The sequence below is a fragment of the Aotus nancymaae genome, unplaced genomic scaffold (genome assembly GCF_030222135.1).
Source record: "Aotus nancymaae isolate 86718 unplaced genomic scaffold, 86718_ANA_hifiasm-v0.15.2.pri h1tg000064l_0, whole genome shotgun sequence".
Classification (NCBI taxonomy): Eukaryota; Metazoa; Chordata; class Mammalia; order Primates; family Aotidae; genus Aotus; species Aotus nancymaae.
In genome coordinates this window covers 4,950,294-4,965,932 of record NW_026988478.1, presented here as the reverse complement: position 1 = coordinate 4,965,932, position 15,639 = coordinate 4,950,294, and the positions used below count along the sequence as shown (strand labels likewise).

The 15,639-nt window shown below is 46.6% G+C and overlaps 1 protein-coding gene across 1 annotated transcript in view; it reads right to left on the bottom strand.

Moving 5' to 3' along the window:
* Positions 1 to 7,401, bottom strand: part of PDE8A (phosphodiesterase 8A) — a 169,993-nt gene extending 162,592 nt beyond the window's left edge. Inside the window, exon 1 of the mRNA XM_064366196.1 lies at positions 7,384 to 7,401. The gene's annotated coding sequence lies outside the window, so the exon portion shown is untranslated. The remainder of the gene's footprint in view (positions 1 to 7,383) is intronic.
* Between the last annotated feature and the right edge of the window lie 8,238 nt (positions 7,402 to 15,639).

Genomic DNA, 15,639 nt, shown 5'->3' with positions numbered 1-15,639 from the left:
CACCTTAACAGCAGGAATTCTTCCATCACCTAACAAGAAGTCAGGCAACAGACTGTTCCCAAGAGTGGCTCAGCAGCCCCATCAGGTCACTGTGGTAGCATCCTCCAAGTGGCACCAATGCTGCCCACCTCCTCCTGGTAGCAGTGCCTCCCATGTTAGAAACGGTTGGCCCATATAACCAACAGGAGACTGCAGAAGTGACAGCATGTGACTTTCAGGGCTAGGCCATGAAATACATTTGGCTTCCACTTCGTTCCCTCCCTTGGATCACTCATTCTGGAGAAAGCCAGCTGCCATGTCGTGAAGACACTCAAGCAACTCTAAGGAGAGCCCCACATATAGAGAAGTTGAGGCCGCCTGCCAACAGCCTTGTGAGTGAGCCATTTTGGAAGCAGATCTTCTAGCCGCAGTCAGGCCTTCAGATGACTGCAGCATGAGAAACTCCGAGCCAGAACAACCAGCCAAGCCACACCAAAGCAGCCATCAGAATTAGTTTTTGCATCCCATTCTCACAACATCCATGAAGCAAGCGTTATTATACCCCATGCTGCAGAAGAGGAAGCTGAGGCCAAACCAGGAAGTGGCAGAGATGGGACACAACAAAGCCCTCTCTTCAAGGGTTAGATGGGCTAGACGGGTTCTAGCCAGATGAGTTTGGGTGAGATGGCCCAGCCTTGCTTACCCGTAAAGGCTTCAGAAATCCCCTAAACTATGTCCCTTGCCTGGGTGTCTTTGTCCCCAGTGACTCAAGTGCAGACCTCTGCTTGTACCTTCCATTCCAACCAACAGTGACCAGACAGGCAATCCTGACTCCAAGCTTCGCTAAATCTGAGCCCCTGTTTTTGCCCCAGCCTCTGAAGTGTACCTATACCTAATCCTGCCTGCATCTTCCTTCCCTGGCCTGGCAGTCTACCCTCAGACTCACCTACAAACCCAGACAGTTCCCAGTTGCACAGGTGCACCTGAAGCCAGTATTTCCAGGAACAGCGACACTTCCTTAGAAACAATAGTCACCTGGGACATAATGCAACACCCCCAGGTCTCATAGGTTCCCTTCCCAAGGTGACGGCCCCCAGAGAGGTCCCTGTAGCAGCAAGTCCCCTACAGGGCTGCTGCCAGGGACAATGTCTGGTGCCAACCCTCTCCTAGGGATTTAGGCTGATGCAACTTTTTCTAGGATTTAACTTCCTCTTTCTTTTTGGTCTCTAAGTTCACTAAGACACAGGTATGAATGAATTTGTGCAGTTTCTATGCAAATTGGCAAGAAGTGGCAAAACAGCTGGGAGGGGAGAGTCGGAGCATGACAGGGGGTCAGGTCATCACTATTCCTTTAAGAACCAGTGGCTTTCAAATTGCTTTTTAGGAAGGAAACCCTTTTGCTAAAGGAAGAAAGAGCAAGAACCACTCTAGCTGAAGCCTTTGGTGAGGTGGGGGGTATAAAGTTTACCGTAATGTCAGCCACTCATCCCCCAAGGCAGCCCCTGAAGCACTTGTGTGGAACACATTTGCACTTTTCAGGACTAACACCTGCTCTCCAGTGTTCACAAGTAGCACGATAACAAAGCCGATCTCCAACACCCCAGCATCCTCCAAAGCTTTAGACCTGTTTCTCTGTTAGGATTTGCTGCAGCTGCACATCATAGATAATCCAAAATAACAGAAGCTAAAATGACATAGAAGGGCCAGGCATGGTAGCTCATGCCTGTAATCCCAGCTACTCAGGAGGCTGAGGCAGGTGGTGATACGGTTTGGCTGTGTCCCTACCCAAATCTCATTTTGAATTCCCACTTATTGTGGGAGGGACCTGGTGAGAGGTAATTGAATCATGGAGACAGGTCTTTCCCGTGCTATTCTTATGATAGTGAATAAGACCCATGAGATCTGATGATTTTAAAAAGGGAGTTTCCCTGCACAAGCTCTCTTTTCTTGTCTGCCACCAGGTGAGACGTGACTTTCATCTTCTGCCATGATTGTGAGGCCTCCCTAGCCACATGAACTGTAAGTCCTTTAAATCTCTTTTGTAAATTGCCCAGTCTCAGGTATGTCTTTATCAGCAGCATGAAAACAGACTAATACATACAGATGGATTGCTTGAAACCAAGAACTCAAGACCAACCTAGGCAACATAGTGAGACTTCCAGGAGGATTGCTTGGGCCCAGAAGTTTGAGGCTGCACTGACCTGTGATCATGCCATTGCATACACCAGCCAGGGTGACAGAGCAAGACTTTGACTCTAAATAAATAAATAAATAAATAAATAAGCTGGGCACGGTGGCTCACACCTGTAATCCCAGCACTTTGGGAAGCTGAGGTGAGTGGATCACTTGAGGTCAGGAATTCAAGACTAGCCTGGCCAACATGGTGAAACCCCATCTCTACTAAAAATACAAAAATTAGCTGGGCATGATAGTGGGCCTCTGTAATCCCAGGTACTTGGGAGGCTGAGGCAGGAGAATCGCTTGAACCCAGGAGGCAGAGGTTGCGGGGAGTCAAGATCACATCATTGCACTTCAGCCTGGGTGACAGAGCAAGACTTCATTTCAAAAATAAATAAATGAATAAAATTACATTAAAGAATACCAACAATAGGCCAGGTGCGGTGGCTCACACCTGTAATCCCAGCACTTTGGGAGGCCGAGGTGGGCGGATCACAAGGTCAAGAGATCAAGACCATCCTGGTCAACAAGGTGAAACCCCATCTCAACTAAAAATACAAAAATTAGCCGGGCGTGGTGGCATGTGCCTGGGGTCCCAGCTACTCAGGAGGCTGAGGCGGAAGAATCGCTTGAACCCAGGAGGCAGAGGTTGCAGTGAGCCGGGATTGTGCCACTGCACTCCAGCCTGGTGACAGAGCAAAAGACTCCATCTCAAAAAAAAAAAAAATGCTAACAATACGGAAGTTTATTTTTCTCTCTGATAACTGAAACCTAAAGGGATTAATCAGATATCCAGGCTCAGGACCCCTCTCTATAGAAACAATTTGAGTAACCTAAAAGCAGTGTGCCTGTACTATTCCAGCAGCCTAATCTTCCCCCCTCCCCCACCGGCCTCCCTCCAACTTAGCAGCCTCATCTTGTGAGATCCTCAGTGCGAGGCTTTCACCTTGGGGCTCTACAATGGCCTCTATCACATTTACATTCTAGCCAGAAGGAAAGAGGAAGGGACGGAGAATGTGACCAACTATCCTGGCTTGCCCAGGACCGAGCGATTTCCTAGGATACAGCTCTTAGTGCTAAAACCAGTAAAGTCTCAGGCAAACCAGGACGAGTTGGTCATCCTGGAAGTGCATGGGCCCTCTCTTAAGTGTACTTTGGAAGTTATATGGCGTGTTGCTTTCATCTCATTGGCCAAAACTTAGTTATGTGACCCCATCTACTGCAAAGGAGGCCAGGATGCGTTGATTTTATTCCAGATGGCCATATATCCAACTACACACTTATGAGAAAAGAAGCGAAAATGGCTTTTGGAATCAGCAAGCAGTCTCCAGCCTAAATCCAGAGAGGAGACTTCCACGTATTGCCCCCAACAAACTGCCATGCAGGTCTGTATTAGTCCATTTTCATGCTGCTATGAAGAAATACCTGAGACTGGATAATTTATAATGGAAAGAGGTTTAATTGACTCACAGTTCTGTAGGGCTGGGGAGGCCTCGGGAAACTTACAACCACGGCAGAGGGAAGCAAACACATTTTTCTTTACATGGTGGAGGAAGAAGTGCCAAGCAAAGGGGGAAAAGCCCTTTATCAAACCTTCCAATTTTGTGAGAACTCAACTCCCTATCACAAGAACAGCATGGGGGTAAGCACCACCAATCAATTACCTCCCACTGGGTCCCTTCCATGACACGTGGGGATTATGGGAACTACAATTCCAGATGAGATTTGGGTGGGGAAACAGCCAAACCGTATCAAGGTTCAAGCACTAGGCTTCCATTCTGAGGACCTTCAAAGGCAAGGAAGTCTCAAGCCTCACAGGCAAGACAAAGAGGGCAGCATCAAGCATCCCCTCCTGACGCTGTGCTGGCAGTCCACCTTCAGCTGCAGACACACTTGCCTTTCCAGCCTCCCTTGCAGCTACAGCACAAGCCTGTGGCTTAATCCCAGGATAGGAAGAAATACCTGCTGGGGGCTTTTGTGGAAGGATTCCTCCCATCTAACAAATGAATGGGAGGAAACGCCTTTTCTGCTGGTCATGGCCCTGTCTGTGTGTAATGTCCAGAACTGTGGCAGCCATCTTATGACCACAAGGGGTCAATCCAAGGAAGGTGGCAAGAGCCAGGCCCTCAACACCGTCCTTGATGCCCGGCTTAACTCTGGAACGCTTACCCCTGGAGTTTCTACTACGTGAGATATTAAAAATCTCCCATCATGTAAACCATTTTCTACTGAATGCACTATTACTTGCAATTGATATTGGCTAATGTCAATCATTCTAACCAATAAAGAGCATGTCTCCTACTGAGTGAGAGGAAGGAAAACGTGATCTCTGTGCAGCTGCTCCTGCTGGGAAGATCTGTTGGGGCAGTGAGTGCCCTGAAAGGAGTGGGGAATCTTCCTTTATCGTCCTCCTTGCCTCCTTCCCTCTTCTCTTCTTCTTCCTTTCCTCCATCCTTCCATCCTTCCCTTCCATGCCCTTATCTTTTCCTCCTCCTTCCCTTCCTCTCTCACTAGACATCAAGCCCTAAAGATACTGTTTTAAACAAAATGGACACAGTTCCTGCCCTCAGCAGCATACTGACACGTGTGAGATGGATGATTAAACGATCCTTCACCAGGTATGACAGGCCAACACAGGAGAATCAGGGTGCTGTGGGAGGGTCAGAACAGACTCCCAACTCACACTTGGGAGCTCAGAGAGCTTCCTAGAGAAGATGGCCATGTTAGGTCCTGAGGGATGAGTAGGAGTTAGGCACGTGAAAGAAGGGAGCATTCAGGCATCTGGAGCAGCCTGTGGAAGAGCCGAGAGGAAGGAGAGTGAGACTCTTACAAGGGACTGAAAGCAGCTCAGTGAGTTTGGAGCTAGGACAAGGGAGGGGCTGTGCAGGGAAGTGGCCAGAGGTGAAATCGGGCATCATCAGGGGCTGGATCCAAGCATCCTCATGAGCCACCATGGGGAGGTGTCACTTTGCCTGAAGCACCAACTGGACCGTCCACCTCTTAACCACTCACGTGGCCTGCGTGGCTCTGCTGTTGTCCAGGTCTCATGCTGGGTGACCCCCATCATGGACTGGCCTAGTGTGTAGTGACTGATAGACAGGCTTGGGGTGCAGCTGGACCCCAGGTAAAGACCCTCCCTGGCCATGCCAGAGCCGAAGAGAAGCCAGCCCTGTCCCCTGCTGTGTTGTGGGGTGATGGGCTACTTTGCGAAAGGGTGTCCCCACCCTCTGCCACATGCCCACCACTGGATATGACTGTAGTTCCTTCCTTGCTTCTGAAGCTGGGCTCCTGCTTCCCCACCTCTATCTGTTCAGGGAATTTTCTGACAGCGCATTCTAGCAGGACCTCAGGATGGAAGACTGGAAGCTCCCTGTCCAAGGGCACACAGGTGGACGTCCACTCCTGCGGAGAGGGACGGCTAGAAAGACTCCCCAGTGTTGATAGCCACTGCTTGCTGGTAAGTGTGAGAGTGAGGGGTGTGGTTAGGGAGAGCCCGAGGGATTGCAAGGCTGAAGTGGTTTTGCCTCTTTCTTGATTTTTTTTCTAATTCAATTTAAATCTGACTCCAAGCCACTATCCCACTGAGCTGGCAAGAAATTCAATCTCAGGCATATCATTGAGTCTCCCTCCCCCATTCACAAGATTCTGCCAAGGTCCCAGGGTGTTAGGCAGTGCTGAGGCCTCAGGGTGGCTCCTCTGGTCACACCAGCAATGGCAGAACAGCATCATTCCTTGTGGCACCTCAGGCTTGGTGGCTCTGCTGATTTGGAGTCACCCTTGGGACGTGGGAATTGTGGAGGAGGGGAAACAGCTCTGCGCTCAAGTCCACTCTCTCTGAATGTACCAGGCAGACATGCCCTCTAAGGCTTTGTCACCTCTGAACACTGCCTAGAATCAGGGTTTGGGACCTCGCCTCCCTGTCGGGCTTTGGAGCCAGACATATACATGGTCTGGCTGAGTGACTCTGCCACATTTTCCCTTCTGGGGTAAAAATTTGCCCCTTTCCCTTCTGGGGTAAAAATGTCTTTCTGCCCCTTTCCCTTCTAGGGTAAAATCTCTTCCCCCACCTTCTTCCTGCTCTCAAAGGCCCACCCTTGACCTGCTGCAATGGCTTACACCTGTAATTCCAGCACTAGGAGTTCGAGACCAGCCTGGGCAACATGGTGAAACCTTATCTCTACTAAAAATACAAAAAAAAAAAAAAAATAGCCAGGCCTGGTGGCATGCACCTGTAGTTCTGGCTACTTCAGAGGCCGGGGTGGAAAGATCACCCAAGCCCAGGAGATGAAGGTTGCAGTGAGCTGCGGTCACACCACTGCACTCCAGCCTGAGCGACAGAGCAAGACTCAGTCTCAAAAATAGAAAAGAAAAAAAATCACAGGTCCATCTTTCTTTCTTCTCTCTCCAAGACACCTTACAGAATCTCTCTAAAGAGTCAAGGAAGGCTGGGCGCAGTGGCTTACACCTATAATCCTAATACTTTGAGAGGCTGAGAAGGGAAGATCACTTGAGGCCAGGAGTTCAAGACCAGCCTGGGCAACAGAGTGAGATTTCTGTCTCTACAAAAAAGAAAAATTAGCTGGGCCTGGTGATGAGCACTTGTAGTCCCAGCTACTCTGGAGGCTTAGGTGGGAGGATCACCTGAGCCCAGGAGTTGGAGGCTGCAGTGAGCTATGAGCACACCACTGCACTCCAGCCTGGGTGACACGGTAAGACCCCGTCTCTAAAAATAATTAAGAAATTAAAAAAAAATTTTTTTTAGGTCAAGATAATTACAAAAGACAGAAAGACCCACCAACTTCCAATAGCTTTTATGCTCTGACCACCAGAAATATCTTGCCCCAGTGGTTTGATCACTGTCACAGGTGCTACTGTTGTGAATCTCAAACTCCTCCTGGCTGTCTCACCTGGTGACTTTACCTGGCAAGAGCCTCCCTTACCCAACATCTTAGAGTACTTGGACCACCTTACACTGTTGCTATATTAGTTAGCTGTCATTAAACGATGCTGCAGTAACAATCTTGGAATCTTAGTGGCTTATGACCATCAAGATTTATCTCTCAGCCAGGCAACATGGCTTACACCTGTAATCCCAGCACTTTGGGAAGCCGAGGCGGCAGGATCATTTGAGGCCAGGAGTTCAAGACCAGCCTGGTCAACATAGCAAGACCTCATCTCTACAAAAAAAAAAATAATAAAATATTAGCCAGGTGCAACGACACATACCTGTAGTCCCAGCAACTTGGGAGACTGAGGCAGGACGATCCCTTGAGCCCAGGAGGTTGAGGCTACAGGGAGCCATGATCACACCGCTGTACTCCAGCTTTGGCAACAGAAGGATACCCTGTCGCTAAAAAATAAAAATCTCTCTCGCTCACAGAATGAGTCACCTGAGGTTGCTGTGGCTCTATTCCACGCATTTCTTTATTCTGGAATCCAGGCGGAAAAGAGAAGCCCCTTTCTGAGTCATGCTGTTCTCAAAAGAGGCAGCCTGGTTAGATGCTTCAGAGCACAGCCTTGCATTCACAGAAGGCTGGGCAAAAATCCCTGCATTATCAGAGTTAATGCTTACCACACCCCTACGAGTTAGGAGGTGATATTCTCATTTTACAGATGAGAAATCTGAGGCGCACAGAGGTTAATTATCTTGCCCAAGGACACACAGGGATGTGAGGAAGTGGAGCTGGAACTGAACGGTGTATGCGTCTGGCTCCAAAGCTCAAGCTTTCACTCCCCCAGCTATTCTGCTTCTGCAAAGCAAATTCCGGATCAGCCAGTTAAACACGCTGAATTGAGAACACGTGTATTTACCACCGTTCACGCTCAAAGCTCCACTAAAGAAAACAAGTAAAGAAAGAAAAGGTTTATAAATCAGTAAGGACCAAGAGAATGAGAGCAGCAAAGGGGAGATAAGAAATGTTAACAAAGTTTTGGAAGCAGAGCTGAGAAAGTGGAACAGCGAAGCTCAGGAACCTGAGGCACCTATTACTGCAAAAGCAAAGGTGAAGGTGGGGTTGAAAACAGGAGGTGGAGTTGAAAAGAGGAAGTGGAGTTGAAAGCCTAGAGCCCCAGGCCCACCTGCCCATCATACGCACTCAGGTGGCTCCTCCTCCTCTGACAGTAAACTACAGTTTTAGCCTATGAAGAAATTGAATCAGAAAAGCAGGCATGGCCCAGGCACAGTGGCTCACGTCTGTAATGCCAGCACTTTGGGAGGCCGAGGCATGTGGATAGCTTGAGTACAGGGGTTCGAGATCAGCCTGGGCAACACAGCACAACCCTGTTTCTACTAAAAACAGAAAAATTAGGCTGGGTGCAGTGGCTCATGCCTGTAATCCCAGCAATTTGGGAGGCTGAGGTGGGTGGATCACCTGAGGTCAGGAGTTCAAGACCAGCCTGACCAACATGGTGAAACCCATTCTCTACTAAAAATACAAATATTAGCTGAATGTGGTGGTGCGTGCCTATAATCCCAGCTACTTGAGGGGCTGGGGCAGGAGAATTGCTTGAACCCAGGAGGCGGAGGTTGCAGTGAGCTGAGATTGAACCAATGCACTACTCCAGCCTGGGCGACAGAGCAAGACCTTGTCTTAATTAAAAAAAAAAAAAAAAAAAAAAGCAGGCACAGTGGAATGGAAAATATTCTGTATTTTAAAGGAAGATTGAAGGAGAGTTTATAAACTGAATGTTGAGCACCATCTCCTCCCTCTTTGTGCCACTATATTACCAGAATTCTCTCCACCTTATGTGTACCCTCTCCAGGCAGGAGACTGGAAGAGTCTTCTCTGGAGAAACATCATGACCTCAGAAAAGAGATCTATCTAAAGGTACTGAAATCTGAGAGGTCCCGCCATTGAAATAGATGGTCCCAGCCCAGCTATCTCACAATTTGACACACTAGTTGATAAGCCTTATCCCTCCCCAGTTCCTCAGTATCTAAGCAACTCTTCAGGGACTCATTATTATGCATGAACATAAAACAAAGGGTCACCATAGATTTGAAGACAGCATCTAATATGGAAGACAGAGATCAAAAGAAACAAAACAAAAAGGAACGGAGGGCCCAGAGACAATGCAGATGGACAAAGAGAAAATGCCTTGAAACTATTAATACCCTCAGAGACACAGGAAATGATATTACTCACATGAAACAGGAAGGGCATATTAGACACAAAGAAAACCCAACCGTAAGGAAAGAGCTTTTGAAAGTTAAAATGATGATAGCAGGAAACAAGTTGATAGAAAAGTTGTAAGACAAGCTTAAGGACAATTTCCAGAAAGCAAACAAAATCATAAAGAAAGAACAATAAGGGAAGGAAGGTAAAAAAAAATAAGATAAATTCAGAGGGTCTAACATTACCAAAAAAATGGTTTCAGAAACAGAAAATGAAAGAAGAGAAAAGTATCGAAGAACTAGTATAAAACTTCCCTGGCTGGGCATGGTGGCTCACGCCTGTAATCCCAGCACTTCAGGAGACTGAGGTGGTTAGATCACTTGAGGCCAGGAGTTTGAGACCAGCCTGGCCATCATGGTGAAACCCCATCTCTACAAAAAATGTAAAAATTAGCCAGTCATGGTGGCACAGGCCTGTAATCCCAGCTACTTGGGAGGCTGAGGTGGGAGGATCACCTGGGCTTGGGAGGCTTGAGGCTGCAATGAGCTGTGATCATGCCACTGCACTCCAGCCTGGTTGACAGAGTGATAACTCATCTCTCTCTCTCTCTCTTTTTTTTTTTTTTGAGATGGAGTCTCACTCTGTCACCCAGGCTGGAGTGCAGTGGCGTGATCTTGGCTCACTGTAATGTCCGCCTGCTGAGTTCAAGTGATTCTCCTGCCTCAGCCTTCCCAGTAATTGGGACTACAGGCATGTGCCACCTCACCCTGCTAATTTTTGTATTTTTAGTAGAGACAGGGTTTCACCATGTTGGCCAGGCTGGTCTCGAACTCCTGACCTTAAGTGATCTACCCGCCTCAGCTTCTCAAAGTGCTGGCATTATAGGCATGAGCCACCACACCTGGCAAAGCCCCATCTCAAAAAAAAAAAAAAAAAAAAGTTTGAGACCATCTAGGACAACATAATGATATCTCATCTCTATAAAAGAAATTTTAAAATTAACCAGATGTGGTGGTGTCTGCCTGTAGTCCCAGTTACTTAGGAGCCTGAGGTGGGAGGATGGCTTGAGCCTGAGAGATCAAAGCTGCAGTAGGCTGTGGTTGCACCACTGTACTCCAGCCTGGGTGACAGAGTGAGACCCCCGTATCAAACAAACAAACAAACTGTAAGAGGAAGTGATTTCCAACTCTAAATTATATTCCCTACTAAGCTATTAATCAAGTGTGATGGTAGAATAAAGACATTTGCAGATATGCAGTTCTTCACAAAATTCGATCTCTTGTGTATGCTTTTTCAGGTTCTCTACCAAAATGAGGGAATAACCCAAGAAAGAGGAAGACAAAGGATCAAAAAATAGAACATCCACCCAGGAAAGGGGTGAAAGCAAGTCCCGGGGTGACAACTGAGCAGCAGGCCTGAAGAGAACCAGGTGGACTAAGATAACGGAGGGTTCCAGAAGGAGCATCTCAGGGAAAGAGGAAATCAGGTATAGGACCTTATAGAAAATAGCTCTCAGGGCTTTCAGATTTACATATATGACAATTTTCTCTGAATATAAGATCAACATACAAAAATCATGTATATTTCTACAATGAGCAATCCAATGACAAAAGAAGAAAACAAATCTGTGTATAATAACATCAAAAAGAATAAAATACTTAGGAATAAATTTAATAAATGAAGTGCAAAACTTGTACAATGAAAACTACAAAACATTGTTGAAAGAAATTAAAGATCTAAACAAATGGAGAGGCATCCCATGTTCATGGATCAGAAGACTTAATATTGTTAAAATGGACATACCCCTCAAATTGATCTACAGATTCAATGCAATCCCTATCAAAATCCCAGCTAGGTTTTTCGCAGAAATTGATGAGCTGATTTTAAAATTCATATGGAAATGCAAAGGAACCAGAATAGCCAGAACAATCTTTAAAAAGAATAACAAAGACAGAAGACTCACACTTCCTGATTCCAAACCTTCCTACAAAGCTACAGTAATCAAAACAGTGTGGTAGCGGCATGAGGATAGACTATAGATAAATGAAATAGAATTAAGAGCTCAAAAATAAACCCTTATATTATGGTCAATTGATTTTTGACAAGGGTGCCAAAACAATTCAATCAGAAAGAATAGTCTTGTCAGCCACTCATGATGGCTCACACCTGTAGTCCCAGAAATTTGGGATGCCTAGACTGGCGGATCACTTGAGGCCAGGAGTTTGAGACCAGCCTGGCCAACGTGGCAAAATGCTGTCTTTATTAAAAATATAAGAATTAGCTGGGTGTGGTCGTGGGTACCTGTACTCCCAGCTACTTGGGTGGCTGAGTTGTGAGACTCTCTTGAACTCAGGAGGCAGATGTTGCAGTGAGTGAAGGCTGCATTCCAGTCTGAGCAACAGAGTGAGACTATGTCTCAAAAACAAAACAAAAACAACAACTACATGCAAAACAATGGAGTTGGGGAGCAACTCCTAGGGTGATGACAATATTCTTAAATAGATTCTGGTGATGGCTATACCACCATATATACTAAAAGCCATTGAATTTTACACTGTAGGGTAATTTTGTAGTATACAATTATATGTCAATAGTTTAAAAATTAAAAATAATTTTCTTAAATTTGGGAAGAATTAATGACAGTTACAAAGAAATCTAAGCAATAAAAACAAAAAAATTGGTATTATATGGATTTGAAAATGCATATATTTTTCACATTTTAACATTTCTGATATTGAGATGCATCCTACAAACAAGGGAGCATCACAGTTTAGTTGGGAGTGTTCTTTCTTAGTGGCACATAAATAATGGCACGTCTTATCATCTTAAATTAGAAGAATTATAGTGATATGTTCAGAAGAAACAAGACATGCAGGGGGCCAGGCACAGCAGTTTGTGCCCGTAATCCCAGAACTTTGGGAGGCCATGGCAGGAAAATTGCTTGAGCTCAGGAGTTTGAGATTAGCCTGAGCAACACAGGAAGACCTTATCACTACAAAAAAAAAAAAAAATTAAAAATTAGGCGGGTGTGGTGGAGGGTGCCTGTAGTCCCAGCTACTCAGGAGGCTGAGGTGGGAGGATCTCTTGAGCCTGGGAGGTCGAGGCTGCATTGAGCCATGATTGTGCCACTGCACTCCCGCCTGGGTGACAAAGTGAGACCCTGCCAAAAGGAGAGAGAGAGAGGGAGAGGGAGGGAAGGAGGGAGGAAGGAAGGGAGGGAGGGAGGAAGGAAGGAAGGGAGGGAGGGAGGGAGGAAGGAAGGGAGGGAGGAAGGGAGGGAGGAAGGGAGGAAGGGAGGGAAAAAAGAATAAAGAAAAAAGAAAAAAGAGAAAGAAAAAGAGAAAAATGTACGAGAGGAAATGTAATTATAATACGCTCCACGGCTCATCAGCACACAAGACTTAGAGCCATAATCAGTCAGAAATATATTCATGAAATATAGCTTTTTCTGAAAGTTGTGATATTACCATATTGGGAGGGTAAAGGGAGAAAAAATAGAATATGGCGTGGTATGAAAAAGTTAATTCTTCATCTTCCATAATGGGGAGTAAAAAGACAACGTCTAAAATCAGTAATTTGAGAAAATAGCAGTATGGATGCATTATTTAGAAATATAGACGTTAAGTAACAGAAGTGTCTGGGAGAATTTGAAGGGGAGAATTCAGGGATGGGGAGGGAGTTACCGAAACGTGTTCCTGTTACTGTTGCTGCTTATGACACCATTTGACTTTAAAAATCATGTATCTGTAGTACTTTGATTTGAATGGAAGGAAAAAAGGAAACGGGGAAGGAGGAAGTAGGGGATCTCCGTGGATCCCATCGCTTTGATCAGGAGGGCTGGGGACAATGCCCCCACCTCAGGTCCAATGGGAGGGAAAATTGAGCTGTACCCAGGCGGCTGCATTACGCGGAGAGTGAATCCTCCAGTCCACAAGCCTGACAGCAGCGCAGTGGGATGGTAGAGCCTGCTAGGAGAATTTGTTTTCAGATTCTATCCTCCTTCAGAGGCACTGACCTCCCCCACAAAAGGGAGAGGCTCCTAACAGCAGCCAAACCCAAGCCCTCCTGGGGCTGTGTGCTCCGCAGCCTTGCAGCCAGGGATTCTGGCTGGGGTGGGGTTAGCCACAGTCCGGCTGAACCAGAGAAACCAGCCTTCCACTGCGCGCACGGTAAGAAACCGCCGCAGCCGCCAAGGCATCCACCCCACCTGGTGGAAGAAGGAAGTCCGCAGCGCGAGGCTGTCAGGATTGCTCCGAGAGCTTCTGTACTGGGAAAAAAATCACTACTTCGCTTCTTTACTGATACAAGGGGTTCCTCAGTTTCATCTTCTTGTATTCCAGATGCTTCATGGTCAGACATCGTTGATTCCTGTTCTGGGCTCTTCCAGTTACCTGTGGATTACACATCCCAAACCTGAGCAGAAAACCGCCACCATCCATTATGCTCTTGGCTCCGTTGTCTCAGGAATTTAGACGGGCACCAAAGGGGACGGCTTTTGTCGGTTCCTTGATGTCTGAGGCCTCAGTGGGGACGACTCGCATGGCTGTGGGCTGGAACCACCCAGAGGCTTCGTCGCTCGTGTCTGGCCCTTGGGCTACGATGTGCTGCTGCAGGCTGGGTTCAGCTGGGATGGCTGACCTGGTGCCTACATGTTACTCCTGCAGATGGCTCGGGTTCTTCACAGTGTGGCAATCACAGAATAGGTTCTTAGGTGGTGGATCAGAGCACTACGAGTAAGTGTCCCAGTGAACAAGACCAAAACTCCCTGGCCTTCCATGACCCAGCCTCGGAAGTCACATGGTATCATTCCTACTAGGCAGTGTTGCTCAAAGCAGTCACAAGCCTGCCCAGATTAACGGGAGAGGATATAGCTCTGACTGCTTCGCGGGAGGAGTGGTAGAAAGTTTGCAGCCATGTCATAAAAACACCGCAATGACCCAATATTATTAACTAGAATAAAAATAATGTTAAGTATTTTACGCATTTCATGTACCTATTCAGTAGGTAGGTTAATGAGGAAGCCAATGTGCTGTGATAATTAAGTGTCGGGGTTAAAACCATACAGAACTGGGTTCAAAACCTGGCTCAGCCATTGCATGTGTGCCCTTGAGCCAGCCACTTCTCTACATCTCAGTTGCCTCATTCGTAAAATGGGGATAATAATATCTACCTTACATAGTTGGTTTTTGAGGATTACATGGACAGCATATGCAAATAACTTGACCCACAATAAGCATTCAGAAAATGTTAGTCCCTTTTCCCTGAATTATTGCAAATGCTACATTTCCTTTATTTCTGTTATCTCAGATTTTTAAAGGTATGAGATCATTTGAAATCCTTATAGATGACGGGCGAGCGCAGTGTCTCATGCCTGTAATCCCAGCAATTTGGGAGGCTGAGGCAGGTGGATCACCAGGTCAGGAGATCGAGCCCATCCTAGCTAACGTGGTGAAACCCCGTCTCTACTAAAAATACAAAAAATTGGCTGGGCGTGGTGGTGGGCACCTGTAACCCCAGCTACTCAGGAGGCTGAGGCAGGAGAATCGCTCGAACCCGGGAAGGTGGAGGTTTCAGTGAACCAAGATTATGCCATTACACTCCAGCCTGGGCTACAGAGCAAGACTTCATCTCAAAAAAAAAAAAAAAAAAAAAAAAAATCCTTATAGATAAATGGAAAGAATGGTTGCTTTCATCAGGAAACAACACCCCCGATCTTGTGGGAAACTGCTCCTCCTTCCCTTTCTGTTCAAGTAGGAGCTGCCAGCTTCTACCTCCCTGGTCACAGCAATTGCTTTAGGGGTGGGTAGAAGAGCCAGGCCGCGCTGATCACCCTGTCCCATTTTCTAGGCCTTAATGGAGGAGGGCACATGGCCCTGATGGATCAATTGCATTCTTGAAGGTTTGCTTTATTTGCCCCCGACTAGCTATCGGGAAAGCAAGCTAATACATGAACCCATGATTTTCTGATGGCCATGGTCCAGTCTTACGGAGAAATCCAGTTCAATAGAAGGAGGTCATTGTGCAGGAAGACACAAACACAGTGAAAGCAGGAAGTGAGAGGTAGGCTGAGCCCTAGGGTCATGGAGTCCTCAGCTCCAGCTGCCGCAGCGACCCCCTCATCCCTCCTGGTGCACACACACTCCTCTTCTCCTAAGCTATTTGATTTGTTTTCTGTCATTTGCAAGCAAAAGAATCCTAAGTAATATACCCCTCTGATTTATATATATTTTTTAAGAAAGAAGGTAAATCATTCATAAACTCCAGTACTTTCACTATTTATTTTTCTATTTTTGTTATTTATTTTTGAAACGGCATCTCGCTCTGTCACCCAGGCTGGAGTGTGGTGGCACGATCACAGCTCACTGCA